Source organism: Hydra viridissima, unplaced genomic scaffold (genome assembly GCF_058129835.1).
Source record: "Hydra viridissima isolate aposymbiotic clone 2 unplaced genomic scaffold, HvirCarnegie_v1 scaffold_3, whole genome shotgun sequence".
In the NCBI taxonomy this organism is placed as follows: Eukaryota; Metazoa; Cnidaria; class Hydrozoa; order Anthoathecata; family Hydridae; genus Hydra; species Hydra viridissima.
In genome coordinates this window covers 234,103-245,016 of record NW_028324302.1, presented here as the reverse complement: position 1 = coordinate 245,016, position 10,914 = coordinate 234,103, and positions in this window count along the sequence as shown.

Genomic DNA, 10,914 nt, shown 5'->3' with positions numbered 1-10,914 from the left:
TGATTTTGTTTTGCAAATCTTCGTTACGTTATGCTCTTTTTGGTTTTTGAGTTCTTATTATGGGTTTAGATGCTATGTTTGTCCTTATTTTTGTATTATTACTGTCATTTTATGGTTATATATGTCATTTAAATGCTACTTTTTAGTTTTTTGTATAAATGTTTGGTTTTTTATTGTTTTGTAGTTAGTTTTACTTAGTATTTTATGATTCTACTTGTTATTATTCGGCATTATTTGTGTTTTTGTATAGTTATTTGGTTTGTAATTGTATTTTAATTTATTCTACTTAGTGGTTTTAGGTCATATACGTTTTTCTTTTGCTTTTTTTGTTTATTTGGTACTGATATTCGGTTTAAATTGTTTTTTAATTGATTTTACTTGGTTGTTTATAGTTACATTCATTATACAGCGAATTTCTGAGAAGTAAAAATATAAATAAAAAACTTGAGCTAAAAATCAGCACAAATTAGAAAGTATAGACTTCATAAAAAAAATTTAATTTTAGTTAAAAATTAGTTCTCCTTTTAAAAATCTCTTCATAGATTATTAACATTTACAATGTTTTCTCTAGAGTAAAAAATTGTGGGCAGTTCATCTTCCTGCTTTAGTTACAACAATAAGTGTTCTAAACCATAAAGCACGAGGATACAGAGCATGTAAGTAATTCCAAGTATTCTTTAATTATATTACTGTTCTTATTTTAGCTGTTGTTGTTGTTATACATGCAATGATGGTTGTTACTGTTCAGCCACTTTGCTTGTTTTTTAATCTATTTTATTTTGTCAACATGATGTCTTTTAATCAACATGTCGACATGATGTTTTTTAATCTATTTTACTTTGTCAACATGATGCTGATGCTGTTGTTGTTATTTTGCTTGGAATGAGAGTTGTTACTGTTACAGTCATTACTCCGAATTTTTTGCGTTTTTGTTATAGTAATTCGGCTTTAAAGTGTTTGGTGATTGATTATAGTTTGTGGGTAATGGGTGTAATTGCCATTATTCCGCACTTTTCGTGTTTTTGGTTTAGAATTTAAGTCGAAATTCTAAACTCTAACCCTAAACCTAAAAATAAGGTAATAGTTACAAACTCGATACCAAACATTAATTACTGTAATAAAACTAGACGTCATCGCGTGAGAAAATAAATTTTTATGACACATAACCTATTTCGAGTTTTTTTTTTTCTTTTTTTTCGTTTTTGTTTATTTTTCTCTTTTTCTTTAATCTTCTTTCTTTCCTCCAAAAAACGTATTGATTTCCTCGCCACAAGCGAAGAAATCGGTAAAAAAAACCCAGTCGGACATTCTCATCGTTGTAACGAAGAAAAATCAAAGTTCGAGCTCTCGAGCCCGTGCGCTGATCGGTTGATAAAACCGTCCGAATGAGCTAGATATGCTGTTAGACGTTAGAAAAAAAAAAAACAAAAACAAAAAAGAGACTCCTTTAGAACGTTTAAAATTTATAAAATAGTTTCCTCTATGTTTCTAACAATTAAAACTGTCGTTAAGTTTTTGGCGAGGCAGTTCATTTGCAACTAAACTTACAACTTGATTTAAAACTTTTGAGGTGGTAACCCTAGAAATAAATGTTGATTTTTGATAAAGTTTTCAAAAAAATTATTTCTATTATATTTATTTAAGAAATTTATTACCTTTTCAAAAATGTATAACATGAATAAGTTTTATTAATATGATTGTCAACAAATTGATATGATTGTGAATTGGTTGTTGTTACTTTCCCTAGCAACGCCCTAGCAACAAGTAAATGCCCTTAAAAATGCAGCAGAAAACTATTTTTTAAACATTTTTATGGCTATACTTTAAAGCTATATAGTGACTATTAGCTATACTTTTAAACCTAAAACACTTTTTGAAGTTAAAAGGATAGGCATGAAGTGTGTCTGGTGACATGAATTGCTTATCGAATGCTAATTTCTTTTTTGTTTTGAAGTCTATTTATCTAAATTTTTTAATTTTTTAGATTTTAGTTATTAAAAATGATTTCAACAAAACAAAATTTGCAAAGAAAAAAAAAAAAAAAATACCACCAAAGAATCGCCACATGGTTAAAACCAAAGAAAAAAACTCTGCAAACGCGTTACAATAGATGTTTCTTGGCAGAAGAGAGGTCATGCATCATTGAATGGTGTAGTTACAGCTGTTGTTGGTGATAAAGTTTGAGATTATCAGGCTTTCTCAAAACACTGTAAAGGTTGTACAATGTGGAGATCCAAGGAAGGTACATCTGAACATGATAGATGGAAAGTAAATCAAGATTGTCATATAAACCATACTAAATCCTCTGGTGCCATGGAAGCTGCCGGTGCTATTCAAATGTTTGCATGTTCCATTCAGAAAAACAATATAATTTATTCCCAATATTTAGGAGATGGAGATACTTCTTCTTTTAAAGAAGTTGTTGAATCTAATCCTCACAAAGAGAATGAAATTAACATTGAGAAATTAGAGTGTATTGGCCATGTACAAAAGCGACTTGGTACTAGAATTTGAAATTTAGTGAAAAACTTTAAAGGGACAAAAACTCCAATACATGGTAAAGGGAAACTTACTGATACTATTATTAATTCCATGCAAAACTACTATGGTCTTGCTATTCGGAGAATCTCTGATAATGTATACGCGATGAAGAAAGCTATTGGAGCCATTCTCTACCATTGCACCGCACTTAAAGATCCTGCATGTCGCCATGCTATGTGTCCCAGAGATAAAAATTCTTGGTGTAAGTGGCAACTTGATCAACTAAATGGTACTAAGTTTCATAAAGATAAAACTAATTTACCAATATGGATCTATTTAAAGCTGAAGCCAATTTTTCAAGACTTATCTGATGATAAATTGCTAACCAAATGCCTCAATGGACAAACGCAAAATGCAAATGAAGCATTTAACGCAATTATATGAACTCGCTGTCCTAAAAATGTATTCTTATCCAGAAGAACGTTTGAATTGGCAATTAATTCTACAGTTCTTCATTTCAATGATGGTGGGGAAGGAGTAAAATCTGTTTTGGAAAGTTTTGGAATTAAAGGACAAATAACTTCCAAGAAACTAATGGAGGCTGATAATAAACGTGTTAAACACATGAAGCACAAATCTTCTAATATGGTGTTAAAACAGCGTAAAAGACTAAGAAAAATTAAAAAAGGTACAGTGGATGTTGAGGTTTCAAATGAAAAACAAACTTCATATATACCTGGTGGTTTTTAAGCATTATTTTTGAAATACTTTATTAAAAGTCTCATTTCCCAGATTTAATAATTTTTGAGACATTCCACATTTCAAAACATGGTTTTTTAAAAATGGTATGGATTTATGAACTGAAATTTTCAGGACATTTTGTAAGACATTGATAAATAATTTCTCATAGGATTTTGTAATATAAAGGGCAAACTTCAGATTTATATGAAATTTCGTACTAATTTGAGTGACAAAATAAATAAACTCTGAAATATTTTGTATAACTTTGGAGTTATCGAGGCAAATCAAAAAACCCTATGACAAATGAAAATATTATATATAATAAACATTTCTGCAAAATTTCAAAGCTGTAGAGTTATTATATAGTGAGATGTTATGTTTTCAAATACACCCCATTGTTTGAAGTTTAACTATTTTATTTTTGGATAATCAAGGCAAAAAAATTTTTGAAAGATTTTTTTTTTTTTAATTTTTTGAAATAGAATCAAGTTTTACTAAAAAATATCAATAAATAGCTTAAACTCAAAAAATAAATTATTTCTAGGGTTACCACCTTAAACGTTTATGACTTCTCGTTTAAGGCAGTTAAGCGACTTGAAAGTTCGACTAAACGTTTGCTTCTGTTTTATATTTGTGTTTTTTAATTTTGTTTTCTTTGTTTGCCTTCGTTTGAACCGAAAAGGATACGAAAGGGAAAGTTCGGCCTGAAGGTTGTTGCTTTGTTTGCTTTTTGAGACTTAGCTTTTTTTTGGTGAACTTGTGATAAAGTCAGGTTCTAGTCTTTAAAATTGAAAAACTTGCGGCCAATCTGGTGGCTGGAGTGATGACACGTGAATGCTGAAAATTCCAGACTTTGAGCGGATCCAGCGTACATAGAAAGATATATTAACATTCACGTGGGTCTCTCCAGATTATACCATTGGTCGGTCTGCGCCCCTTAAATATGACCCCCCTCTAGTTCAGAGTTGTCCCACTTTTTCTAACTTTAAGAAAGCGCCAAAAGAAAGCTCGAGGAAGGCCAAAATGGCGAGGTTTCGGTAGATATTTTTTCGGTTTGTTTGTTTTGCTTGTTTCTTTTTGTTTGTTTGTTTTGCTTATTTCTTTTGGTTTTTTTGTTTTGCATATTTTTTTTCGTTTGTTTGTTTTTTCGTTTGTTTTTGTTTGTTTGTTTCGTTTGTTTTGTTTTGTTTTCCCATCTTGATGGCACAAAACAGAAGCAAACAAAACTTTCGGTCATATTCGGTTATATTCGGTTTCTGCACAACAACAACAACATTGACAAAAGTCCCTCTGTCCCTCAAAAGTAGTTGCTCCTCTGTCCAAAAGAAGGCCCTCTTTGTAATCGATCTTGTCTGAATGCAGCTCTCAAAACGACTCATTTTGCCTATAGGTTTTTATTCCTACCCTTGCTATCCCTTTTGCTGTTGTTAGTGCCATTGACACTTGTGTCAGTAATATTGTTGTTGTTGTTGTCAAAACAGAAGAACAGCTCCCAATAATTTTAAAAATTTATAAAAGTTTAATTTTCTGTTTATTTATAATAGAAGCATACAAAAAAAAAAAAAAAAAAAAAACAACATACATTTATAAATAAGCCTACAAAAACGTAATAAAATAATTGTTATGCTATTCTGTCATTACAGTTCAGCCGTTTTGCTTGCTTTTTAATTTCTTCTATTTTATCAACACCCTGTGAGTCAGTGAAGCCGTTGCTGTTGTTTTTATTATAGTTGCAATGAGTGTTGATAATGTTCACCTGCTTTGCTTGTTTTGTTTTTTGTTTCTGTTATGTTTTGTTTTTTTATCAACACCCTCTGGTTCAGTGGTGCTGTTGCTGTTGTTGTTTTTAAGTTGCAATGAGTGTTGTTAATGTTCACCCACTTAGCTTCTTTTTTGTTTTATTATCAACACACCCTGTGAGTCAGTGATGCCGTTGCTGTTGTTTTTATTATAGTTGCAATGAGTGTTGATAATGTTCACCTGCTTTGCTTGTTTTGTTTTTTGTTTCTGTTTTGTTTTGTTTTTTTATCAACACTCTCTGATTCAGTGCTGCTGTTGCTGTTGTTAATTTTTAAGTTGCAATGAGAGTTTTTAATGTTCACCCACTTTGCTTGTTTTGTTTTTTGTTTTGTTCTTTTTATCAATACACCCTCTGAGTCAGTGATGCTGTTGCTGTTGGTGTTGTTAAACATGCAATGGTAGTTGTTACTGTTCAGCCAATTTGCTTGTTTTTTAATCTATTTTGTTTTATCAAAACTCTGAGTCAGTGATGCTCTTGTTGTTGTTGTTGTTGCTGTTGTTGTTATTGTTGTTATGCTTGAAATGATGGGAGTTGTTAATGTTCACCCACTTTGCTTGTTTTGTATGTTTTTTTTTTTTATTTTTATTTTTTTATCAACAGCCTGTGAGTCAGTGATGCTGTTTCTGTTGTTGTTATTGTAGTTGCAATGAGTTTTGATATTGTTCACCTTCTTTGCTTGTTTTGTTTTTTGTTTCTGTTATGTTTTGTTTTTTTATCAACACCCTTCTGGTTCAGAGGTGCTGTTGCTGTTGTTGTTTTTAAGTTGCAATGAGTGTTGTTAATGTTCACCCACTTAGCTTCTTTTTTGTTTTATTATCAACACACCCTGTGAGTCAGTGATGCTGTTGCTGTTTTTGTAATTTTACTTGCAAAGGTAGTTGTTACTGTTCAGCCATTTTGCTTGCTTTTTAATTTCTTCTATTTTACCAACACCCTCTGAGTTAGTGATGCTGTTGCTGTTGTTATTATTATGCTTGCAATGATGAGAGTTGTTAATGTTCACCACCTTTGCTTGTTTTGTTTGTGTTTTGTTTTTTTGTTTTTGTTTAACAACACCCTGTGAGTCAGTGGTGCTGCTGCTGTTGTTGTTATTATAGTTGCAATGAGTGTTGTTAATGTTCACCCATTTTGCTTGTTTTGAATGTTTTGTTTTTTTATTTTAATTTTTTTATCAACACCCTCTGAGTCAGTCATGCTGTTGCTGATGTTGTTGTTATAGTTGCAATGAGTTTTGATATTGTTCACCTACTTTGCTTGTTTTGTTTTTCGTTTTTGTATTTTTTTATCAACACCCTGTGAGTCAGTGGTGCTGCTGCTGTTGTTGTTATTATAGTTGCAATCAGTGTTGATAATGCTCACCCACTTTGCCTGTTTTGTTTGTGGTTTTTTGTTTTTGTTTTATCAACACTCTCTAAGTCAGTGATGTTGTTGCTGTTGTTGTTGTTATACATGCAATGATGGTTGTTACTGTTCAGCCACTTTGCTTGTTTTTTAATCTATTTTATTTTGTCAACATGATGTCTTTTAATCAACATGTCAACATGATGTTTTTTAATCTATTTTACTTTGTCAACATGATGCTGATGCTGTTGTTGTTATTTTGCTTGCAATGAGAGTTGTTACTGTTGCAGTTAATGCTTGTAATTTGTCCTTGTTAGCAGGTTCTAATCGCTCTCTCTTGCCTTTTTTCAACACAGTTTCTTCCTTTGAGTCATATGGTTGCTCTAAAACTGTTGCCACCATGCATGCAACGCTAGTTGTTCTCGTTCTTCTTCTTTTGCTAGTGCAAGCTTTGTTTGTTCTTGTTGCTCTCGATACTTTCTTCTTGCTCTTTTGCAGAGGATTCGAAAAAAAAAACACAGCTCTTCACTGTAATTGTGTTTCTCATCAATGCATGCAACATTCCAGGATTGCATGCAGCCAGAAGAAAAAAACTCTCACTAACTGTTTTGTTTCTTTTTTAGCTTAAACCGTTGCATACAAACACCTGAACATGTCTTCTTTACAAGAAAACAACACTGTTGTTGCCCCTTCTCTGAACTCTAAAGCAAAAAAAAAAAAAGAAAGCAGTCACAAAAACAGAGAGACTCAAAGCTCAAAAACAGAGTTAGGGCCGCATTAGTTGCAGCGTGTGGGTCCGTAAACAGGGTTGTACCTTTCTATGGTACCAAGAAGAGGTACAGTGTTAGTTGTCCGATGCCTTTGTGCAAACATTCCTCCACAAGCATTAAAAGATACTTGACTAAAAAAGTTCATTCTTGGACTTTGAATGAAGCTTCCATCTTTTACTCTGCAATGGTCAGGAAGTTTCAGCATGCTCGTCTGGAACGCAAGTCCAGCTGTCCAAGACCTTACCCCTGTTTGCTATGTTGGAAATATTACGACCGACTGGACATACACTTGAAAGAGACTCATTTCTACGATTCCAAGATGATCAAACAAAAGATTGCAGAGGCAAAGCGATACGACAACGAGAAGCTCTATGTCACTCAATTTATTCGACCTGCCTTTTTTGGTATTAAGCCAGTAGCTGAACAAGCGTCTGCATCAGGTTTTGCATCCTCTGCTCCTGGGCCTTCCTCCTCTTTTTCTTCTCCGGTTCTTTCCTCTGATCCTCTTTTAAGCTTGCCCTTACAAGTTGCTGGTTCGTCTGTGGCTCCTTCTGCAAAACGAATGCACCTCTGTTGAAAGCAAAGAGCTGAACACCGAATCCGTCCTAGAGTCTGATTTTAATTCCTTAAAGGACTTGGTTTCCAACTCCTCTGTCTTGACTGAAGATAAGTGACCCTTGTTTCGGCTGGACAAAGATGCTTTTCATTTTTATTACCATTCAGCAGATGAGCTCTTCAGAGATTTTGAAAAGTGGCTTGTGGTAGCCAACAACAACACTTTGTCACAAGCAAAGATCTACAAAAAAGCAGTTGTGGAAATATTGACTTGCTGTGACAGCACGCTGACGCTGCACCCAAACGTCCACACCAATTCCAACGTTTTTGAGGATAGATACTTTTCCTTGCAGTTTAAGAAAATTCAGCACAATTCCAAGCTGAGTGAGCTTGACCAAACAAAAGCCATGCCTTGTCACACGTTGTACAACCGCCTCGTCTGCCTTTGTCTTCTGTTTCGTTTCAGTGAAGCCAGATACTTCTATTTCGGACTTTCTCATGAGGCCATCCGGCGTTTGCGCTGCAAGGTGGAGGAGTTGCAAAAAGTGCTGAGGCCCTATTGTTCTTTGAGGAGAAGCCTTGTGAAAAGAAAAAAAGGCACCAACATCATCAGTGTCAGTTTGCTGACCGAATATGGCAAGTCTGCATAAGTAAGAGAGTTAGTGGAATCCATTAGAAAGGCGTCTCTTGCAGCGAATAGAGACAATGCTGTGTCTTTACGAAACCATCTTCTTCTCTCTGTCACTGTAATTAACAGTTTAAGAAAATCTAACATTGCTCTTTTAAACATTAGAGACTATATGGCTGCTGAGAAGAGTGAGTGTGGATATTGAATTGTGCAAGAGCGCTACAAAACGGCATACAAGTACGGAGCCAAAAACATTCTAGTGCCGAACGACATGAAAGTGTTGATCGATATTTATTTGCTGAGATACAGAGACCATCTTGTCAGTGACTCTCACTACATGGCTGCAGACACCAAGACTGTTTTGGAGTTGAGCGACTGCTACAGGCCCCTTTTTCCTTTGGTGAGTGCCAACAAAGACGAATGTGTAACACTCGGTGCAACTAGGGTGCCTATTTACCAGATGGGTTCCTCTGCTATCGCCTCTTGCCTGACGTCCTGCTTCAGAAAAAGCCAAGTAAACATTCCCATGAAGCGTCTTACTCCCACTTGCATTCGTGGTTCGATTGCCACTTACTTTATCAACAACAGCGAAGAAGACCGCGAGCGGTTTGCTACACTCTACATGAAGCACAGCAGGAACACAATGGACAGCTTTTATGTGTCCCAGTGGAACGCTGCAGAGGAGTTGCGCTTTGCCTTGGGCATCGGACAGTCTTTCGGAGTCATAGAGTCTTTGACTGTTGAAAAGTCTGAGAGACCACCAAAGAAGGAGGAGGATGTGATGGACTGGCTCCGAACTAATGCAGAGGAGTACGGTTTTCATGATGTTGAGGGCATCTTTGAGGAAGATTCTGACTCCGGTTCTGACTCTGAACAATGTGCTGCTACTTTCAGCTGTACCACAGCGGTTCCATTTTCTCCAGCTGTAGAAAACAGTTTTCCTTTAGAGGACAGCAATCAACATGTTTTAGATTTCTCGTGTGAACCTAGCTCAACTGCTGTTTCGTCTGTTCCATCTGAACAAACAATCGCTGGTCCAGTTCTTGAACTATCCCCTGCTCTAGCACAACTAGTTCCTAATGAACAAGCTCTTTGTATGGGTGTAGATCAGACTTTAGCTGTTCCTGTTGACACAGGTTGTTCTCCTCTTGCATTAACATTATTTCCTGATGAACCAGATTTTATTGAACACCATGCACAACTTTCTCCAGTTTACTTTAGTGACCAATTGGTTGCCAAACCTGTTTCTGCGGCTCCTGCTCAACAAGTTGCTTTCAGTCCTTCAAAAGAGATCATTTCTGTTCCTCTGGAAACAGTGTATAATGTTGCTTCACAGCAAGATAATCTTATGGCTGTCACACGTGTTTTCCATGCTCCTCCTGAACCTGCTCTTCTTGAACCTTCTCATCAGCAAGTGGTTGCCAAACCTGTTCCTGTTGCTCCTTCTCTGCAAGTGGTTTTGCAATCCTTCAAAAGATGTCTTTTCTGTTCCTCTGGCTCCTAATCTTGTTGCTCGTCAGCACACGATAGCCAAACCCAGTTTGTTTCTTTTAGCTGTTCCATTTTAACAGGCTGGTACTGTTCTTGAAAAACAGCCTTCACCTGGTGCTGTTCAATCTGTTGGTAGTCTATTTAGCCAACGTCTTGCTTGTAAATCCAGAGGTGAATTCTTTTTGATTTTTGATTTTTATGCAAATCTCAACCCTCTTTCAAAAAATGAAAATGCCCAAAGCTACTCCTTGCCCTATTGTTATTGTTAAAACTGTAAAATAAAAAAAAAAAAAAAAATTAACACAGAAGTGTGTATGTATTTGTTGCAGGACTAATTCTGTGATAGCTTAAATGTTTATACAAGTAAATGATACTTAAACTTATTATGTTTTAGAAGTAAAAGTTCCAAGAACAAAAAATATCAAGTTGGAAATGCCATCTTTCACTCAAGAACACATCGGTAATGTAAAACCTAATTTATACAAAGATATATAAACACAAACCTCTTCTTGCACAATTTCACTTGGTTAACTGTTAATAAAAACTAGCCATCATTGCTAAGTGGACTTTTAGAATGATGTGTCTACCCGATTTCTAATGATGAAGTTAGAAACATCACCATTAGAAATCATGCACAGCTTGTTATCATCTCTAACACTTAGAAACTGTTGATGGTTATTATGAATTAGAAAAATGAACATGGTTGTATTTTATTTCAGGATCAACTCAGCCAAGAACAAAGGAAAACAAAGCAGAAGTTAGTTAGTTATTGCTATCAGTGCAAACAATAAGGTCAACAAAAAAAAATTATAAATAAATAAGTAATCAAAATAAATCTTGTCATGCTTCAGAACCAATTGAATATTCGATTCAATCTCTTTGTGTTATGACTTGAACTTGTTAAATTTTAGATGAAATAGTTGAAAAGCTGAATGCTTGCCCAGGCCACAACGAATGGTTCAACACCAGATGTTTTCCTCGATGTGCAGCTTTGGTGTTGGCTTACATCTTGCAAGACGTGTTTACAGATGTAAGCTCAAGTTGCTCGTAAAAAGATTACTTTGGCATCTTGGCAAATCATAGCAGTGACAAGCTCATTCATGTCT